The following is a 23,415-nucleotide window of genomic DNA, read 5'->3' on the forward strand; positions in this document are numbered from 1 at the left end:
AAAAGAACGTTCGAATAAATTTTTTCCTTACTTCTGTGTTCAAATTTCCCACTATAAGTAGATCTTTAATTTTGGGGTATTCTCTCTAGGCCTTGGATATTTTTCTGATGATCTATTTCTCGATTTTTACATCGGTAATTATTCTGCTTCCCTACTATAGAATTCTTTCTCCTCTTTTAGTTTGTGTCTCCCTATTTTAATTTTACTTTTTACTTCTTCTCTTCTGCTGCATAATAGCATATTTGTTTTTTTTGCGCTTATTTTCAACTGATATCTACCCATTACCTCACGTGTCTTAACTGCAATCTTTTTCAAATCCTTCTCTTAATCTGGCATGCCATCTTCAAATCGTAGAGATTTTTTCTGCATGGAAAAAAATTAAGCTCATCTTTTAGGGTATCACCTTGAAATTAGGTTACGTTTAGTTTAAATCAATATATCACGATTTGTCTTATGAAGCATAACCTACCTCTTCGTATTTGGCATTGATCTTGAAAATCCAATCCAAAAAAAGGTACGGAAATGCAATCAACCATTCTGTTTTCCCAGTGAGGGCATCAAAGAACGGCGTCGCTCTCTTTGACTACCTTGGCGAACTCTCTCTCCAAGATAATTGAAGAGAGTTCACTGTGAACGATCCTATAAGGAGCAGATCGCAGTGGTGCTTCATTATTTCCTCCTGGACTCTTCCCATCCGCTGTCAAGACCCAAAAAAGTAAGGAGCAGACGTTTCTCCTCGAGCGAATTCCCCAAGCCGTGCCCCGAAGGGAAAGACGGCCAAAGGATGCGATACACTTTCTCCCAAATCTCCATCCTCCTACACCTCGCCGCATTGGAGTCATTCTGCATTGCCTTCACAGAACGTGTCCCTCCCTCTCGTGACATCGCATTCTTTCTTCTTTAGTGAGTTATTTTCACTTTTTGCTGATTCTAAAATGTAAAAAACGCACCTAATAAACAAATATTTTGCGTTGAACTCGAAAGTGTCAGGTGAAACATGAGGAGGGCGAGTCTATCCTTCAAGATAGTGTGACGTCGGTATCTCTCAAAAAATATACGATTCTATATAATTATAGAATGTAAAATTGCTTGGAATTTCAATTTGGCATCGCCCCTCTTTTTTACATACCTTCTCTCGTAAACAATCCCCTTCTTTTTATCAACAAGATAGCAAAAGTGACGTCATGGCATAGTTAGCAGAGCCGGAACGCACTTTCCTTAACTATTTTTAGAAGTGTGTGAGTTTATTTATTACTAGTTATTTTTTTACGTTTTATTACAATTATTTTTATTTTCGTAACAAATGTATCTATAGATATTTTTAAGCATAAAAATTTATGAAAAGTTTATTTGAATATTATGTCTCTTGTTAACCAGAGATGGAACGGCGTTCCTAACAATCTAAAAACATCTACCTAACAAATCATACATTAGCGTATGAATTTATACAATCAAATACCCAAATGCTTAGCTAAATTAAATAAATAAAGTTAAATTAAATAAAAATGGAGTTTAACAAGGTACTACGTTAGAATTATTCATAACGGAGAGACATGGACAGTTGAACAATTTTCTGTTGATACGACCAAATACGATATAAAACGTCATCATCAGTCACCTATGATAGATAACGTTTCCACGTACACTATGTTTAAGGAGAAATATGCAGTACTTCAGGGGGTGGGCGGGGAGACTATTTTAAGCACCTTTCGTCCTTCAAACATGGGGTCGCAATCCCTTAGTTACTGATATATGGAAAGCAAACATTTTTTTGGATTCATTTTGCAGTTACCATGGAAACGGTATTTCTTGTGTTTTTAACGGTTTTTATTGTGTATCTAGCCTTTTCAACATTTTAAATTATAATTTAAAATTTTTAGGACATTAAATAATAAAGGTTGCACGAAAATGTGCGAATATAATTGCCTGAAACAATTCATTGCAAAATGGGTGAGATATTACAATCGTATTGTTGACCCCCTCCAACCTGTCGTTTAAATAAGCTCAAACATTGATTGTTCCATAAAATTATAACCGCACATTTTCATCAAAAATTAAAATAATACATTATAATTGTTTTATGTACCTACTTATATAACCAGAGTATCAAATAAAGTTCCGAAAAGACTGGATACCTACACAATAAAAACAGTTTTCCTGGTTACTGCAAAAAGTATTAAAAAATGTTTGCGTCGCCATAGCTCAGTAACTAAGGAGTTTGACCCCATGTTTAAAGGACAGAAAATGCTTGAAATATATATCCCCTATCATCTCCTGAGGTATTGAAGACTTCTTATCAATGTTTTCATGAGGCTTCTTTTCTCTCCTACTATAATTAGGACTTTATTTTAACCAACCATCACTAACTTAAATTGCTAAGGGTCTGAAGAAGAAGAAATACGTCGTTTTGAAACGGCTAGCAGATAGGAGAGCGGAATGGAGATTTCCTAATGGAGATCTTCGATTTTTGTTAAAAGAGACCTGTAACTTATTTTGTCTATCTTATATGTTCCTTAGGTAACCTTAGCTGGATATGGAAAGTATGAACAGATCAGTAACCACTCACATGCCGTCTCGCAAAAAGGACTATTTATGTTATCCTACTCCACGTACAACTACCAACCAGAAATCATTTCTAGTAACGGCATCTAAATTTTGGAATTATCTCCCTGAGGATCTCAAACAGAAGGGCTCCAACCATGCATTTAAATATAAATTATACATTGCTTTACTCAATGGAGAGCGAAAATAAACTCCTACATAAAATACAGCCAACATATTCCGTGTGTTGTCAAATTTCAATCCTTGTTTACGTGTCATTTCTTTATTATTTGTGTATCAAACAACTTTATTGTTATTACTTGATATTTTCATGAACTTTTTGCTTTTGATGAGCCAATTATTGTAAATTGTGTTTTGCTTTAAGGGTGTACCCAGAGCATGAATAAATATCTATTCTATTCATTGCCCAACGGCTATCGTCTTCCGCACAATATTCAAATCGGACCAACAATAGGACAACGGACACATTATAAGATCGAGAGGAGAACGCTGCTCTCATTCTCTTGACAACTCTCCCAGTAAGGGGAGTGGAACTTTGAGTGAAAATGTTTTCCAAGCAGCATTTCTCGAAAGGAACATATGAGATAGAAAATCTTCGAATTGTTGGCATATGATGGTGTCTTAGAACTTAGAAGGCGCTTCGCTTCCCGTGATACAGCTCCGAGGGGAAGATGCGACGGATGAGATGTTTCATTCACTTTCCCCCAAAAATCCCCCTCCCTCCCATCATGCTGCGTTGGGATAGGTTTGGAGCGAGCGAGCGTTCGTATCTCGGGGAGGTAGACTCCGTCCTGACCCAGATACACAGGTGAGTTATCGGGAAGCGGCATGCAACGCGCTTCTAAGTTCTCTTTCGCCCCCCCAGATGGTGCTGCACCGAAATGAACATCGTTGGGATGGATGTTCGAAGCGAGCTGCGGTGCAGATTAAGCCAGCCAGCCTCCCGAGTCATTTGCATAAACCAATTACACGAGGAGTAATGACAATGGTTCGCTTCGAAACGGCTTGATAATCCACAAACTCGGAGTGGAACACTTTAAATTGATTCGCGTGTATTTCCTTGCAGTCAATCCGTAAGGCCAATCACCGGAAGGGAAGCATTCAAAATAGCTTACGATTTGAGAGGTAGTTTCGAAAAATTAAGGCAAGTTTTTCTTTCAATGCTTAACTTAAAACTAGAAAGTAGTGTTCCTAGGTTGTTATCATCACTGTTCATCCATCCTAATCTGGTTTGACGAAGCCCGTATGACGTATTTCTTCTCTTTTGCATCCTTCTTTACTTGCTCCATAGATTTTTATTCAAGGTCCTCCTTTTCCGTTTTTGCCATATACTTGTCCCTCGACGATTGTTTTCATCAGGCCATCATGCCTCAAGATATGGTCTATAAGGTTGTTCCGTATTCTCACCAATGTTTTCATGAGGCTTCTCTTCTTTCCTACTACTCCTAACCCAGTAGTGAAAATATTAAATAAAACATGAAACGATATGCCATCATTGACCGTCATCGTCGTAACTGCAAACAAAAGTAACAAGCCAACAATTCTGAAGTTATACAATCATGTTTTAATTACTAATGACGACATATTGAAAATGTAGAAAACATATAAACGTATATAATATTCACTGCGGAAGTCTTGATGAAGGCAGTGTGACGGTTTCTCGAATGAAATAATTTGTCTTTTAAGCACTATGATTTCCATGTATTTGCGCCTAATCAGGACGTATATTCATTTCAACGATAATATCCTAGCAATGCAGTCAATGCATGTACATTCTAAGGATTTAACTATTGAATGAAACAAAAACGTGGGTAACGAATTAAAATATGCAGCGTCTTAATTAGGTCTATTACGGAGGCAACTTTAAGTGCACGTTACGTGCAAAAATTCTACAGAGGAATTATTACTTTCCTCAACGGGGATTCGATCCCGGGTTTCCCCCGATTAGCGCTGCTAATTATACCCTCTTACGCTAGGAAGAAACCTGTTTCACTGCGGAGTTGATTGGTAAAAAAGAAACAAGGCAATGAATGCCACCAGATTAACTATGACAATTAATTAACCTTCAGAAGCTGTGGCTGTGTGTACAAACAAGCTGACTCGTGGCGTTTTTTATTCAGCAGCATAGGCCAATGCCATGAAAACTACGCAAATAAAGAAGATGACTTAGTAGTTTAAGTGGTCTGTAAAGTTAAAACATCTGTTTATGTGGAAATTCTGGAGTTGCAGATTCGAATACAGGCCAAGGCAATTAATATTCAAACTGCATTTTGCCGCATTCTCCATGCACTTTTGGGTTTAAATAAAGATACCCCTCTTGCTAGACCGCGTTTAATTCCTTCGTTAATGAAGTACAATGCTTAAAACTTCAGTTTTCATTTTCCATTCCCTGCAATTACGGCATACATAGTTCATCGTGAAACTATGTACTGTGTTTTATCATATTACCTCTGCACTTATGAAATTTCCATCTCACTGTTGAGTTGGATTGATTTATGAATCGATCGGACCGTTAAATGGACGTAACTCTGGGCATTCGGAATTTGGAGCGTCTGCCTATCCGCCGATAATGTACACGACGCTGGCCACGCGTGCAACTCGTGCGATAATCCACTCTTGAAGCCACTCCAGCGAAGTGAATGTCCGCCGTTGCTCTGTCCTCACCGTAAAATCAGCGGAAGAAAGTAGGAAAAGCATCCACGATCAGACCCACGGCCAAGTAATTATTTCCAACGACGCACGGTGGGCTAGAATCGAACAAAGATGGCCAAAACCTCAAAACCTGATTTTTTTGAGCTAGGTAGTTGTAACATACATATTATTCGCATACACACTATTAAATAAATCACGCATGACTTTCCAGATTATTTCTTTCCTGTGTTTTCTCATTCAAAATATATGCGAAGTCAAATTTGAACAAATTTAGCGAAAAACGACCAGCCTCGATTTTTTCTTAAAATTACCAACTTTATCCTCGTGCAGTGGGTTTATGAATATTTTTATCGACAAAGCTGTTATACAACCTTAATTGACGCTTCTTTTCTTCCGTATGAAGGGTTTTTAAAGATGTTGTGTAAATATTAACCATGGCTTTATATAACAAAATGGCGAAGCCTGTTTTCAGCTCATTTTTTTACATAAACGTAGAGTAAAAGTAGATATTACCTCAAACTTCTGCCAAGTGACTTGTACCACGTCGTTCTATGATGATTCTAAATTGTGAATCAAAGTAAAACCTTGCACCAACTTGCAACCCCGAATTTTAGATCGTTTTTTCGAGCGTGCGTTCGACTCCGGTTCTGCCCGGCAGCGGCGGAGAGTACGGCGAAGCGGCAAGCGTGTGGATGCAATATGTTCTCATTCACTTTTATAAGTAGATAATAGATATAATAGTGATAGAAAATAATCACCAGAAAGTAAAATTAATAAATATTGCTACGAATGACTCTTATTATGCAATCGCTGGGCACTGCAAGAGGTGCACTGAAAGGTTTCTTTCTTTGAGTTCCTTCCACATACTACTACGGAGAACAGACTTGAAGCGTGTGCTCAAAGTAGGTAAACGGACTCTATTATTAAATTGGGAGTTTAACTTCATCAGCATTGTTGCGACAATCACTCGACGTGAAAGACATGTGCGTGGGAACGTCAATGACATTCCGCCGTTCCATGTCTCAAAAGTGTCCCAAATTGTTTCTTCCGCATAAAAACGTAGTTATCTTTACTCAGAACTTCAACACGAAGGTTAGTATAGATAAGTGAGGGTAGAGCTCATCCCAGACTAAGCCATAGACTTTTCAATGCCAGACATTTAGGGCATAGGGAAGCTATGATTAGTGTTTCACTCGCTAATTCAACCCCAAGGCTTTTGAGGATAGGTAAGGTTAGAGCTCTGGCAGTACTGAGCCATAAAGGCCACAGTGTGATAAAAATGTCACACATTTAAGGCTTCAACAAAACTAGGTGATGGTAAAACTCATCCCAAACTAAGCAACAGGTGTGTGAATATCACGCAGGGCATGGGGGAAAATATGAGTAGACGCTCACTCACTTAGTGATTCAACCCAAAGGAGGGTGTTGATATTTCAAGGTAGAGCTCACCCCAGACTAAACCACAAAGGTTTTCCACAATTTCATACAGTTAGGGGCGGAAAAATGCAGCTCAATATTCCTTTTTCCGCGGGCTGTTATTGGCAATACATACTACAGTATATTTTGCTAAACGGGCAATCATTTTAAGCAGGCCATCGCTTTCTCTTCTTCAGACCTCTTTCTTCGGTCTATTAGTTTAAATTTCGAATGCTTAGGTACTCTATTGAATTTGTCTTTTTATTATTATATCAATTATCATTTTATTTATACGGAAATATTTTCATGGTTCTCATGTAAATATGAAACCATACGCACTCAAAGCCGTAGAGTGTGCGCCAAGAACCCATGGAACTGTCGAAAACGTATTCCTTCCCCCCTTTCTATGCGCGTCACCATATTCTACATTTATTTTTCTGAATTTAAAATGAGTGATTGATTGCTCTCTTCTTCGACCTAGGGAAGCCTCCAGGATGTGAGCTCTTTTATTTATTACGTATTTCCGAATTTGGGCTGAAATTTGATTGAAGTCTCTGATTTAGCCTATTGCTGGCTTTGCCTGGATGTACCATGAATAACCCGTGGCGTGTGACAAACGGCTATGGTTTCTTTCCTCCGTGTCACCGTTGTTGCCTTGACATTCAGTTACTCATTGAAGGAATCATTTGAAGATACAAAAGCTCTCTGAATGCGGCCATTTTCTGTTGGAAATGCAGAAGAACCACCCAGGTCTGTAGAAGAAACTATAGTTCCACGAGTTAGCCTCACGAGACGGGACACTTGGATAATAGATTCACAACGAAAGAAAAGCTATATTGATAGCTCAATACGTATCCAATAATCCATTACTAGAATCATTATTTAGAAATTGAGCCTAAGGATATTTAAATAAATATTTCAGGCAAATTAAAATAATAGACTTATGTAAATTGTTAAAGTATCTTATTAATATCTACAAGTATAAGGAAGGAACAATTCACCAACTGACCTTAACAGGTGCATAAATTTTTCAAAATAATACAGTTTTTTTGTAATATTATATGAGATTAATTATGATTTATGAGAACTTAATACGAAATAATGGGTAAAAATTGTTTGCAATAGTGACTAACATATTTTAGAGCCAGTATTTTACTTGTAGAAGAGATCTTATTATGAATTTTAATAGTTTTATAACAACAGAATTTAAGATGCCACCATTCCACATTATCAACCAAACAGTCATGGCTAATTGATACGCAGTGAAGAAAATTTGGTCTTTACTTCAGAATTTTAACGATAAGTTCTTCCTAAGACTCTCTTTTGAGCAGTTTTGGGTAGACACAGCAGACATTTCTAGTGCTAGGAAGATTATCATTCACTTTGAAATGTTTAAGGCCATTTAATTGAGCCATGCATCGGTGGCTCATTTGCTTTGACGAGTCATCATTCATTTCATCCCAGAGAAGGAAGTGCTTCCCTTAGCGTGAAAAATGAGTGGAGGTTTAAAGTCTAGGCAAATCTCATTTAAGCACACGCAGCAATAACTCAAGTGATATACTTCCGAGGAGTCCCAACCTTCTGGGAATCTGGCAGATGCAAAAAGAGATTAAGCCTTGATATTGGAATGTCACATGAAAGGGGGCTTAATAAAGTGGATCCTATCAAGCTAGCATCTCTATGGAGGACTGAGATGTCGTTCCTATTTCGAAATCGTCTCGTAGATCCATGCCTCAGATTTCAAACGGAATCTACGTGAAGATTCGTGTTCCTAATAACATGGCGAAATTTTCATTTATTTAACTGAATTAAATGTTGGAATGCTCATAAGTATGACAAGGCAGTGAATCTGATTGGCTTTTAAGGCAATCTGGTGATCAATACGCAATACGGAGAAAATGAATTCGTCTTGGATATATTTCAAAAATTGACTGTTTTGATAATATTCTGAAATTCTTGCCAAGAGAAAATATTTAGCTTAGTTATCACACAAGAAATTACGATAGGGTTCTAATAAACTTTCCATTTTTAATCTACCTGGCTGATTTTGAATAATTGTTTTTTTCTCCATGACGCTTTTAATTATGAAAGCAGTCGTACATAAGGTATTTATGGAAAACCCGCCATCGCTCGTTCGCCATAGATTTACCCCCAGACATCCTTTTATGATCTCTATGCCAGTTCTTACAATTTTTGTCTTCAGTTTGTTAATTAAGGATTGTTTTTTTTCAAATGGTTAGACGAGATGCACGTAATAGCCACTTCCACTGTTGAAAAGAGCGTTTAGTATATATATTTTTACATAAAAAAGAAACTTTGTTTTTCTATGGAACAAAAAATACAAAAAAAACAATTCTACGAGCCTGACTAAATTTATTGAATGTTACTTCTCACTATTCTTTTGTTTAAACTTTTCAAACGTTTTTAACTAACCTTTATTAAATAATCCATTTCGGAATTGGCACAAATTTTACAATCAAAGCACATATACTTACTTACCGCCTCTGTGGCCTGTTGTTAATCTTTGTAATGCCCTGAATTACAATGAAAAAACTCAAAGGTACACATGCTATGCATCTTAAATTATTGATTACTTAGAGCTCAAAATCTTCACCTTTTCTCGCCTAAATTAAATGATGCATCCTATGTCCTGATACTTTACCTTCTATAAATAGCTCGTTCTCCCACGAATAGCTCCCTCTAACTATTAATGTCCCACTTAATCCCTCTTAATCTTCCTTCTTCCTTTGCCAAATTTAACCGCTCTCCGTTCATTTTCTTTCCCAAACTAAACCCATCCTTTCCCTTCACAGTGAATCCACTTAGTTATCCGCAGATCCCATTGTGGGCTCAATATTTTCCCTGAAGGATTTCCAAGCCATTATGATTTATTGGCTTAATCTATGAGTTCACTGAGAAAGTTCTCTCTTATCATAATCGGCTTCCGTGGAAAAGCATATTAAAATCTCTTCGTAATACCTGGTTAGGATAGGATAACTGGAAACACTCAAGTTTGACCTGGGAAGATTGCTTGATATGATGAGAAGACGCAGATATTCAATAATTAGGGGGAGATATTACATAGAGAGGAAAGATAATTTAACGCATGAACATGAGAGGGATAATGGATTTTGAAGGTTTTAAAATAAAGATTGTACAAATTTATTAATAAACATAATGGTATGTTATCCATGAATGTGCCTTTAAACTCAAGAGTGTAATTATTTTTTTCGCAATAAAACATTCTATATCGTAGCAGAACCCATCCAATGAAGCTGCAAGAATTTTTTACCGCCGTCAACTGGGATGATTTTCCCCAATAGTTGGAAAAAGACAAATAGGGTGGAAACAGTCCAGTTTCTTTTACGGAGTAAATAAATTTATAGGTGCACCTTTATTTATTTTATATTTTTTCCCTTTAAAAAGTAGCAGCGGTAATATATACTATATACCTATGTGGGGAAATATGTATTAATTTTCAAAAACAAGAAACGATTTTTGTCTTTGTAAGTACAAACCCAACACTTCCAAATCCTTCTGCCCAGAAAATAAGTGTAGTTTCATACCCTCCGATAAAGTCACTCTACGACGAGGTGAGCTTTACCCACTTTGAAAGAAAACTACACTGGATGTCAGGAAATAATAATGGAAAATGGCTCAAATGGTATTATACATCTCTTCTGCAAGGAAATGATATGTTTGAGGCAATTCATTTAACTTTCAGGATATTTTAACATACTTTACACACAAATATTGCGGTAAAGTCACCCCAGTTTACGGTATACCTACCTGTCAATTTATTTTTATATGAATTAATATCTTAGAGACACACAATATCTTTCATATAATGAGCTCTAAATTTCGTTAATTAAATACAGGCGAAAAAACACGCGTTAGCAATTTAAACTTTATATGTGTAGCTTTCCGAATGATACCAAAATTTTGGATGGAAACATTGAGTGATTCATACATTTGTGTAAGCACTCAAGTGCTATTCTTGGACACCTATTTAACCTTAGCCATGCACTTCGCCATTCCTCCTCCTCTCCGTCCACTTCACCTACTCCATTGTTCGCCACACCCACATCTCGAAGGCCTGAAGTATTTTCTCGCCCTTACTAATTACTTCCTTCTCCACATTCCCGCACCGTAAAGCGCTACACTCCAGAACAGACTGTTAACGAGTCTTTTCTTTGAACTTTTATACAACGACCCCCTTATCAGCCCAATAGTTGATATTTTTACACCTGCTCAAAGGAATTGGAGTACTAATAAAGTATTGGAGTACCGCCAACGTGTATAACTTTGGCCCAACTTTTCCTGATTTATTGGAAATAAAGAAAAGTCGTCTAATATTTAAATTGATAAGCAATGTCTATTAAGTATTTAAAACTATTGATGGATCAAATATCTAGCGATTTGACCGTTGGATTATTCTTCCTCATAGAATAATCCTATCCCGTCCCAGGAGGCCTCGTCGGGCTCCTATCGTGGCGGCGCCTCCTTCCTTTTTCCTTCCTGCCCTCCCTCTTCTGCGGTGCAGAGGTGATAAGCTTATTGCTTCAGACTTCGGCCCAGGGAAGTAACCCCGCGAGCCCGCCCTAGGGTTTTGAATCCACTGATGGAGCATATACCTTCAATTTAGGCCTGTTTCGGGACCCCTAACTATTATAACAATCAGGATTTGTAAAAAATAGCCTGGATATACAATTAATTAGCCTTGTGATCGGGCGCTGGAATACATTTAAAGCACTTCGTCCGGACGTTAGGTGAACACTTTTCTGGCATTCCCCGGCCACTAGCAGATGCCGCGAGCCAGCTTATCCCACGTCATCAGCAAGGCTCGGGCATCCTTTTGTGTCGCGGCTCCATAATCGCTTCTCTGCCGGCAGCCAGCACTTTGAGTTGGAATTCGAGGCTGCCTCCAGGCAACAGGCCTCGCTCTTGCTTTCGGCTCACGCATCTCAACCCCTACCACTCTGACCTCACTCAACGAGGTCCCTTTCACTTATTCCTCCCTTTTCCATCGGATCCCGAAGATCCGGCCACCGCTTGAGAATCCAAGGAGAGTTTTTCAGCAGGTGATGACTTCTGAATCTAGAAATAGCTCTTTCCCCCTTGCAATATACCAAATAGGATATCTCACAGGGCTCTCTCAAAATCAATTATGTGCTGCTAGTAATTTTGAGTGAACATTTAGGTAAAAATTGAATCCAGGAATTTGCAATTGTTCGATTTCAATATTGTGAAATGGCATTGAATCAAGAGAAGAAACGGAATACTTAAGTTCTTATGTTAAATTATGAAAAATTATAATATTTTATAAATATATGGGACAAATAATTTTTTCTCATTCGTCCTTTTTTACATTTTGGCAGGAAAATACATGAGCATTTTCTCCCGAGTTTTGCTATGAACTAGTTGCAATTCTCAACCATATTAGGTAAACATTAGCTTCCATTATTGGATTTCGATTATATTCTATCACGAGAAGACACTTTATACAACTATCTTAAAACCTATGGCAACATTGGCTAGGGAATCGTTTAGGGTATTGCTCAAAATTAGTCCGTAATTGAAATAAACAGTATTTAGAAATCACGATTGGTAAAAGAAATTGAAAAAATATTTTCACATCTGTTGAAGGGACTCACTTCCTCAAAAGAAAGGGTAGCGCTTGAGAAAAAATATCAAAAATTGCTTCTATATTTTAGCATCAACACTCTTTTCAAAAGTTCACTCACCGGCATAGAATAAAATAGAATATGCCAAAAATATTTAAATTTTCAAAGATGAAAATGAAACTTCATTAAAACTACCAAAAATATTGATGAGAAATAACGTAATTTTTATTTGTAAAAGAAGTTATTGATGATGCATATACATGACGAAAATGGATCAATATTCTCATCTATTAATAAATAGCTTCATTTTTGGGGACGAAAATGCATAAGTATGTACTTACGTTTTAAAAGTGGGGAAAATCTAGTTTTCTTCTACGTCAGCCAAAAAAATGAACACTGTTTCGTATTGACTTTATTTATTTCCCTTGACCTCAATGATAAAACTATGATTTGTGTCTTGGAGTGCAGGTCTGTTGTGATAAAAATCATACATCGGTAATTCAAGTAAAATTTATTTTTATTTTATAAATCAAATAGTGACAATTAAAAATCAGTCACAACTTACGCCGAGCCACCTTTTACTCCTATGCGATTTATAGTTTTACCAATTTTCCTGTGGCTTCTTACTCTGATGAACAAATCAGACACCTTAAATCCTACGAGGCTATAATGCTCTTATTTAGAAGACCTGCAGAAGATGGTGCCCCAGGTTGTTCGCCTCGACCTTCTCCGGGACCTTTGAGTCGTGGCCCCGAAGAAGAAGGCACTACCATCCCTTCTCCCATTCAAATTCAATCTACCTGCCATCAGAGCCTATTTTTATCATGCCCTCATCGGCATCTGCCAAGTACTAAGGCGCAAATATGTCGAGAATTACACCAGTGGTACATCGTGCGTCTAATTGTTTTTATACTTAGATTTTCTTAAACCTCTCTGTGAACTCTGAGGTAGTTTAAAGAATCTTTTAGCCCGGATACTTCCCCATGCATATTAATATTATCATATAGCATTTTTACTATTACTTCACATAGATAAAGATGTTAGTTTTTCCTTTATAACTGTAAGAGAGGAAGAGAATAGGATATAAAGATAGAATGAAAGGAAGAATTACTCATTGTGAATCGAGAGAGAAGTCCAATTTTGACGGTTATACAGGCCGGAGTAATTTGCAAAATTATCTGTGGTTATATTCGTTGGAAATGAAAGACAACGTGAATATTGCAAGACTTGACCGTTTTTTTACCAACCATAGAACTGAAAAAAAACGCTGGAAAACTTCATATTTCCCTAAGTGACCATCTCTACCAGAACTCCCTGACAATGGCGACTATATGGGGACTAAAATTCCTCACATGCTTCACAAAGCATTCATCAGACCCGCTTCGAGGTATTCATCAGACCGAATACCTGGGAGCGGGAGTAATATTGAAAAATCAACCTCCTCGTAACACCCCGACACAGTAGAAATTGAAAGGGAAAACTACCCCCTGCCCTAAAAGTGAGAAATTAGAACGCCAGTGACTTGATCTTGGGTAAGTTCTGCTCTCTCTACTCCAGCCCTAACCTACCTTCAAGTCTCATCACGAAGCCGTTTTTTTCCGTAGTTTTAGTAGGTTTCATTTCGTTGCAAACCGTGAGCTGAAACAAAAACAAGTTGGAGTATTTCTTGCTTAGTTCGCAATTTAGCTTAGTGGAATCCATGACTAAAATGATAACAAAAACTTATTTATTTCCATACAATTTTTAACTACATACTTCGGCTGGCTTCATAACTTTCGCGTCATTACCAAGGGTAAAATTTTATTCACTGCTCTGAGTGTTCCAATTGAAAGCCTTAAAAAGAATTTAAAAGTCGATTAATTAATTTTTAAGGGAAACTTAAAGTTGCTTATGTTCATTCAAAGGCCACCTTAACCCGTTTATGCCTAGTGTTCCATTTTTGGAACACCTGACGCGAATTTCTAATTTAATGAATACGACTTGTTATACACCAATATGCCGCGGATTTTCTTTCTGTACCTCTTGTTAAAGATATATTGTATTATGGGGCGCAAAGATTTAGTCAGTTCAGTCAGCCAAGTCAGTTTTGCCCATCCATCGCGGCCAGTGTGTTGAAAAATATCGGTCTTTTTTTCAAGGCAGTTTTTCTGATACCGTATCTAATGTTATATTAATAACTATTTACCATTACGTTCAAATGTTGTAAATTTTTTCCTGCATGTTCAATTAAAGTTAACCTATAGTGCTTAATGAAGAAAAATTTGAAATTACGTATTTTTCTGTATTAATCATTTTATTTAACATTGCTCCATTTTTCGAGCAATAGGCAAATCCACTACTGTTATGCGTGCGTTCATTCATTTTATTCATCTACAATATGTAAAAATCAGGGTAAAATTCTCATTTTCAAACCTTCGGCATAAATGGATTAAAGCAATATATCTCTGCTCATCATTCGTAGACGGGCTAAAATTCTTCACATTCTTCATAGCAATATCCATAAATGACGGGAAGCCAGTTCGCTGGAATAATCTAGCAAACTCAGTATATCGCACCGCTTAATGAATCATGAAACACATCTCTGTTCTTATATTCGTGATATGTCAGCCATGCGTGATGAACGCTGAGCACGAGATGAAGATGAGCCCGTTATTAAATTAGCACCACGCACGACGTATTGAAAATAGCGATAACGCGTGGAAAGGTCGAGCTTCGAAGGCCTTCGGCAACCTCACAAGGTGCCTGTTTTTATCGTCCAGACTCATTTGAGGAGCATTTCAGATTAAACCTTCGAGGAAATGTAGAAGACGTGCGCATCAGAAGACACCACCTTCAATTTGAATCATGTAAAAATACGTCTTTGAGTCAATGTGCGGTACGGTGGTCACAAAATATAAATGTTTGTTTTTTTTTCCTTGAGGATCCTCCGAAAAGTTGATGATTTCAAAATGAAAGGGGCAAAATTTAAACTCAATGGTATAATTTCATGCAGGAAAATTTTTAATTGATTCCTAAAAATCGTTATTTTTCGAAAGTATACCTTCAATGAGGCAGGTTTTTACGCCATCACGTTGAGTTAAAACTTTGCAAACATCAATTTCAGACCGTTTAGTAATATTTAGGGGGGATCCTTGTCAAATATTATGGAAATGAATTTTATAAAAAAATTTCAGAAAGTTACATTTTTACTAGGTAAAAGTTCGGTTGTGTGACTATCTGTAACTCTGAATGATTTGGGTAGTTTTTTACTTCAATTGAGCTCTGCACTGGTCAACAATGACAAACGTAATTATGAAAAATAATCCTAAGTGAAATCCTAGCGTTGCTTTAAAAAATTGAACTGATTCTTGACGTCACCATAGATAAACATGAGATTTTTAAAAATGTTTCTACGCCATTTCATAGCAGTTTATGAATGTTATGTAATGTAAAAATATGTCATAGTTGAGCAAGATAATTTGAGGTATTTAGGAAAAATATGTCAAAAGTTAGGAAACAATGGTAGACTAGGCAGCAGCGAAACTTAACCTGAATAACCACCAAAATTTCCGAAGAAGTTGAGGCCAAGATAACTCAATTGCTCCTGAAGAGGGTGGAAATTTGGCGTGTAACCGAATCCAGTCTTCATAACTCCCTCCATGAAATATTTGCCATTGGAAGAACAACGTACTAAAACTCCAATGCCGGTAGTTAAAATACCATTAAATTTAGAGAATGCTTTGAATGAATAAAGCGAAACCAGTTGAATTTTATCAACCTATGTGACGTCCAAGAAGAAGAAGAATTCAAAATTTTGCACAAATCTATTCCTAAACAAAAGTCACTCCTACTGATCACACTATGTATGAATTATTATACAAGGTATGTGTTCTCAACTGCTGAGAGAAATATATTGCGACGTGAAACTACAACGAAATCATTTTCAGTTGACGTTACAGAGTTACAGGGAAGCAGGAAACTTCTTGCTTCTGCGGAAAAAATCGAATGAGGTGGAGTTATGTCGACTTTGAAAGGTTCCGCGAACACCACGTGGGTAAAAAAAGACATAAATAATAAATATACACGGCGGACACAGTTCCAAAATTAAGAATAAGACGGAAAAATAGCATGCCCACGCTTCAAATTCTTCAAATTTAAAATCAAAGAATGATTCTTAGCAATTAAGTGAGGCATTTCATACAATTATTTAAATCGTTAATTTTTACCAGCAGTTAAGGCCTACTCCAGAATCATTCAATCAATTTGTTTGGCTAACTTCAGCTGTAGCCAATAACTAATATTTTGCCGAATTGCCTGCAATCCATTATTACATGATGATTCGTGCAGGCATATTTTATATTGGCGCGTAGGTTCATGATTTTTGGACAACATGTCATAGCCTTTTGCACTATTCCACATTTTATTCAGGTGCTTAGGAAAACTGCATTATACTTGAAATGATATTAGATATTTTAAATGATATTTGGTAAATAAGAATTTCACGAAAAAAGTATTTTTAAAAACCTATAGCGGATAGGTATGCGTTTTTGTAGAACTTACATTATTGCTTATTGACCTGTATTTCTCAGTGTAACATCTTAAGCTCAGTGAATCTACAACGGTGATGAAGACGCTAGGCGCTCTGAAATTTTTTGTTGCGAGACTACAAAAGCACGATGCTTGCCTACGAAACGAACGGAAAGATGTGGTAAGGTGGTTCTTCCAGGATCACGCAATTGATACTAATACCAAAAAAATTTCAATATTTCAAAAACGTCATTCTAAAAATATTATTACATGCTTTAAAATTTCATATTCTTTCGGCATTAAAAAGAAAAGTAAGGCTACCTTAAATGCTTTTAAGCCTTTGGCTGTTTGATAATGCAATCTGCTGCCATTTATTTTGACTGCCTCCCGTTTTATATGAAAAAAATTTCAACTTCCCTTTATACATATTTTACAGATATTACCAAGTGCCTTTCATCATAACTCTTATTTTATAACCTAGAATACATCATTTTTCTACCAAAATGACATTTATATTTTAAAAGCTTTTATACATGGTTTTCGTGAGAAACACTCTCCGTGACGTAAGGCACAATCAACAGATACACGTTTAAATGTAACCGAAAGAGCTTACTTAAAAATGCCCATTTTCAAATGCAATTCCTATGAAATACATTAAGTAAAGCCGATTATTTTTTTTTCAGGCGACTGCAATTAGAAGAGATTCTATTATTGTGACAATGACTCTTGCTTTTTTCCTCGACGGCGGCTCTTTCACTGAGTGATTTTTTTATACTGTAAGACCGAGAATGAGATTTGAGTGCATCGGACGCGTTAAAGAAACTTGCAGGACGGTTCTCGGCTCAGTGGCTTGGAACTCGTCTCTGAAACAAAAGAGAATCGCAAGGCGGGAGGGACTTGGCTTTTGTTTTATTTTACCATCTAAGCACGGAGAGTGCTGCCTACAAATGTCTACCTTGTTCGCTCCTCGGTTTTCTTCTGATACTACGCAATTCACATCGAGTACATTCCCACAAATTTGGGATTATAAATTGTTTTTAAGAAAAATATTGCTTAACACATGGGTACATTAGTTTGACAAAATTCCCATAAAAATATTTGTTGATAACAAATTTATAAGTTAAAACTACTATAATAAGACAGTCTCCGGCGTTAATTTGTGGAACTGCTTCATGATAAAATAAAAATATACTTTGTTCTATTCCACACTTTATTTTAACTAGTACGACACGGTTTCCAGTATATTATGCTATCATTCCCGATGATAGCATGATATGCAGAAACCCAGTTCGTAGTAGTTAAAATAGAGCGTGGAATAGAACAAACTATATTTTTATTTTATCTTGAAACTACTAGTTGAATAATGATATAATTGAAAATAGGCTTTCCCTGCACATTGAAGAAATTATTTATTAATCTTAAAATACAAATTTGATTGAATTGTTGCGGAAATAAAGCAGTAGTAAGAAGCAAAAAATATACATATTTGGAAATATAAAAAATCTCCAAAGGAAGTAAAATTTAGATACAGGAACCCAAATTTCGACCCTTCGGCAGTATGATTAGAAGATCATTTAATGATGTTGGTACTCATGGAATACATCAATTAAAGCCATCGTACCAGAAACGTGAAAATTGTACACGGTGGGAATTCGGAATGAGGTATTTTTGTGTATTTGGGGCTTCTGAAGCTGTGGCTTCGATTTTTTCTATGAACTGATAGTAAATTTGTATCATATATAGCCATAGTGAAAAGTTCTTGCAGCTTAGAAGATAATCACAGCTGCAAGTTTAAAAACTTTGCGGAATTGTCGTGTGTTCTATTGGATTTCACGACTTCAATTGGTTACTGTAATTCGTAGAAAGATGGCACTTGAGATGTTGCGATTGACTCACGCCTTTCGACAATGGGCCCACGCATGGCAAAATATGGGATCGGCCGGTTGAATAAAAGCTGTTTTCAAACACTGTTCATTAAAATCGTTTTCAAGAGTCGCCGCTTCCATTGCTAGTGGTAGAACGATCCATGATTCATGGGGAAAAGCTAAAAATAAGGGTTGTTTGTAAATTTTATACATTATTGATGATAAAATAAATAGAAAATTATAAATTTTCAACGGAAAACCTCGCGCGAAAGAATATTCTCGAGATTGGTAGTAAATGGATCTCTCAGAGCTCAACGCCGCGTTGCGGACATATTGGAAAACTGATAAATACGCACGGAAAGTAGCCGAATCTTCCACGGATCGGAAAGGAACTGGGAATCCCATGTTCATTCCCTCCTCTACACATCGAATGGAAGAAACGAAAATGCCAAGGCAAGAGGACGGAGGAATCTTTAAACAGAGCCCGCTGCCTTCGGATTTTCGCTTAGAAGATTCGCTCCACGGTCTTCTCGTCCGCGTGATTGATCGCTTTTAGACCCGCGAGCTCTCAACTAATTATCAGCCCGCTGTTTTCCAAGTGCGAAAGGAATCCCTTGAATAAAGATGGTTGACTCTTTGTTCATTTGCAAGTCCCTGACCCAGAATCGCAGCATCGGGCCGTTATGCCGATGGAACACACACCGTGAAATTTCGCGTGAAGGCCATCGCTGTTTAAAGGTAGGGGCTGGATTTTAAAGGAATCCTAGCCATCCATGCCAGTCAAGTTTCCCCTCTTATTTTTTGCCTAAGGGGCGAATAAATCTGTTGTAATGAACGATAATTTGTTTATTTTTCACTCAATGAACTTGTTTTGATGTCAGTAACAACATCGGTTCGTAAAGCTCTTGTATTAGAACGAGGTACCTTCTTTACCCCTTTCTTTCAATTTCCATTGTTTTTTCATAAAACTATAATTAATAGCAAATGCCCTGTGCCATCCCTTCTTTCGTATATCTACCTTGATCCAATTCCTTTGCTAAATATTTTTATGTCATTATTTTATCTAATTAGTTTGAATAATTCTTAGAAATGCAATTTTTATTTATACTTTTAAAGTCTTTAGTTTAATTTATTTATCCACGTAATTTTTACCGCTATTTATTTGAAAAAATCATGCGTAACTAAGTTAACACAATAATGTGAGAAAAACAAGAATTATCTAACAGAATGAATATAATCCATACCGATACCAAAGTTTTCCTTCATGGTAACAATGTTAATCACCAAATCAGTCGTTTACATTAATTACTGTACACATCCTTTAACATCCTACTCTCCTCACTTCTATGTTTCAAAGACAAAAATTAGGTATGTATTAATGGCTATCACCACATTGCTTAAATTACTAGGTTACTTAATGCAATTACATTGAGTGGAATGTGTTATATAACATGAAGTTGAGGAAGAAGTTATCAGATACCTGATATAATAAATACAAAAACTATGGTGAAAAGTAAGAATACATTATTATGAATATTTCAGAATCTTAACAAATTGTAGACCAGCTGAGTGAGTAATACTCACCTGCCTATTGCTAACACTATTTTATACATACCCTCCCCGGTTATTACTATTATTATTTATATAATTATTATCATTAATGCAGATTCGAGCATCACAATAGCAGTATACAAACATTAGAACTCTTTTGGAAATGAATTTCCAAATAAAAATATTCCCCGTTTTCCCGTACTGAATTGATCCATGTTTTATAATTGCATATTGACTTTATACTTTTATTGACAAAGATGAAAAATGATATGATTAACCACAGTTACATTTTCGATTGAAAAGAATTTGTTTAGCGACATTGGATATTGTCATCAATTTTACACGAAGTGATTATCATGAAATTCATTTGATACTTGGGTAAACTCAATTGAGTTTTCCAACAATAGTATTATTATGAATTCATTCAATTACAAATCATCAGCTTATTATAATTTTTCATAATTTGAATATTCATTTGATATATCCCTTTATAGCTGACATGATATAGGTTCATTGGACAGGGTATTTTAAATATTTCTTTGATTGAAATTCTTCACAAGGATATCGGCATATTCAAGATAACTGAATAATTAATTTTGCATTAATTTTACAGATAAAATGGCAATTTACTCATTTTCACATATCGCATCTAAATTACCTTATGAATATTTTGGAGCTTAATTTAAATGGGAAATTATATTAACATATATAACGCTGTCAAACCGGCGAATAAGGGATGAATGCGCTCACAAAATACGAGTATAGGTCCCATATCTTTTCGAACTTGATATACAGCCACCATATCTCTATCATTCCTATCTCTACGTGTAGCAGAAAAGAAGCTATATGAAGGCCGGACCCTTTCATACAAAATTGTGAGCAACTATTTGCTTGTATCTTACGTTTAAGCAAAATAGCGGTACTTTTACCCTGTAAGATCATTGTCCATTAAATTAATTATCTATTATTAAAAAATTAACCTCAAATATGTGATATAGGAGGGCTGTTTTTTTCAACCCCCGATAGCTCAGTATAAACACCATACAAGCGGCTGGCGGGTACTGCGCAGTTAGGGCAACTGCTGGTCCTCCGCACTACAATTAAAGTTATATCTGATCGTAAGTTGTTGGTTAGTAGCAATCTCATTAACTACACTGCCACAATTGATTCTCCCGCCAAGTGTGCACTAGGGTGGTGCGAAAAAACTCAAGTTACAAATTTCGTGTCGCTATAGCGCGGAAAAGTTGCGATACGTTAGTACAATAACATAAAAAAAAAGAATTATTAAAATTGGACGTCATCTTCCGATCCCGCAAAGCACCTGAAAAAATTACAAAAATGAAAAAAATTGTTTTTTTTTTTCGTTGTAAAAAAATTAAATAAAACTAATATTTTTAACGCTATAGCAAAAAATGATGACAAATAGCATAGGTTATTATATATTTTTTTTTCGCACCACCCTAGTGTGCACTGCGGAGCGACAGCCAGAAAACTCGCCGAAAGGCTTCAGTATTTACATGTCGATGTCCATTATGGCGATAAAATAGAATTTTTGCGTTAGTGCAGCTGCTCGGTACCTTTTCAATTTCATCACTCACAGTATATTTCGCGTTTTCCTACGCGTCCAGTATCTTTAATTTCTTTTCCAAGTTCCATGCTTCAAATAAAACCTCGAAATAAAATGTTTTTCTCAATATCTTGCGTAAAAAATCCACCTTAATGACACGTTTTTACAAAAAATGATTTTTTTACACGATCTATTTTCGCATTGATATCTTGTTCAGTCTTTCAAATCACACTTGTCATACTCCTTCTTTTGAAGCAGTCCTCTCAGATAAATACGTACACCTTCATAAATGTTTCCGCTGTGTTGAAGCTTTTCTGTCTCTTTGGGAGCGATGTTCCCTGCATTCATCACAGCTGAACTTTGACCTTTTTGATCCGTACACTTCTCACCGCTTTCCAGGAGCATCAGCATCGCTGATCTGGGCATGAGACGGGAAAACCTAAATCCTCTCTTTCTTTCGTGAAATGATCGCTTCCACCATTCAGCGTTTCAACATAGGATCACCAATGCGACTGCCATTTTGAGGATTGTAAGTGAATTACTCTGATCAGTAATGCTTTTTCTAGCGCAATACGGCATTCATCCGGAGATGATAATTTGCTAACAGCATAGATAATAATCTTGAAATTTTTAGTGTACATCAAAAAAACCCTTTTAAATAATTTTCTGTACCTTCAACATAAGAGTTGCGCACACATTGGAGAAAATGTTGAGTTAAAATAAAAAAAAGTGGAAGAAGCAAAAGTTTATACAGATATATACAGTTTTAGGTAAGTTTTAAGCAACAATATGTGACAGTAAGACACTGATTGATTATGATTCAAACATGAGCAAATTTCAAACTTCGTCTAGAATGGCAGAGAACATAGTAGTGCCTCTCGATAGACGTGATAAACATGAAAAATCCTTTACATTGGTTTTTAAGATTGATTCTCGGTTATTTTTGTGAATTTTTGGAGCACTTCACTTGATTCGCCCCGCAAGCTACGAAAAGTTCAATCGTGAACGTGAGCATTCTGCGGCAGAACACATATCCTATGAAATAGGCTGTTAGCAATGCATGTTCAAAGAGGCAGAGGGAGGGAACGTAAATTGCCATGACTGATCTGCAACCTCAATGATAGTTCAAGTCAAACTTTTTCTTTTTTTATATGATTCGAATTCAGCGTCTACATATTTGAAGAAAAAAACATAATTTCCCTTATTTCTTAGTTTTCTTAAAACTTTATGAACTCAGACCTTCTACAAATGAAGTATTCCTTTTCACCTTGAAATGTCCTTCCTTTCTCTTCAAAAGTTATGACCTCTCACTTTCTACCAATAAAGTACTATTTTCTTCGTAAATTTCCAACGTATCGCCTAAAATCTAACGTTTCTTTTACTGGACTTTTCTATGCTCATACCATCGCCTTTATAAATTTTAGCAGTCTCTTGTGCCATTATCGGTTAACCTCATGGTCGTGAATGATGTTTGCGAAGGTATAAAGTGACTTCAATGACTTTAAAAATGTGTAATAAGATGTGGTTTCTAATATTTTTTATCACACTGTATCACAAATGAAACAGTCTCTGAATGTATAATCAAAAAATATTTGTCAGTATAAGAAAAGAGTAGAAGTAGTATCAAAGGCATTTATGAAATTGATTTGGAGCCTTAAATAACCTCGAAGTA

This window comes from Ischnura elegans, chromosome 6 (genome assembly GCF_921293095.1).
Source record: "Ischnura elegans chromosome 6, ioIscEleg1.1, whole genome shotgun sequence".
NCBI lineage: Eukaryota > Metazoa > Arthropoda > Insecta > Odonata > Coenagrionidae > Ischnura > Ischnura elegans.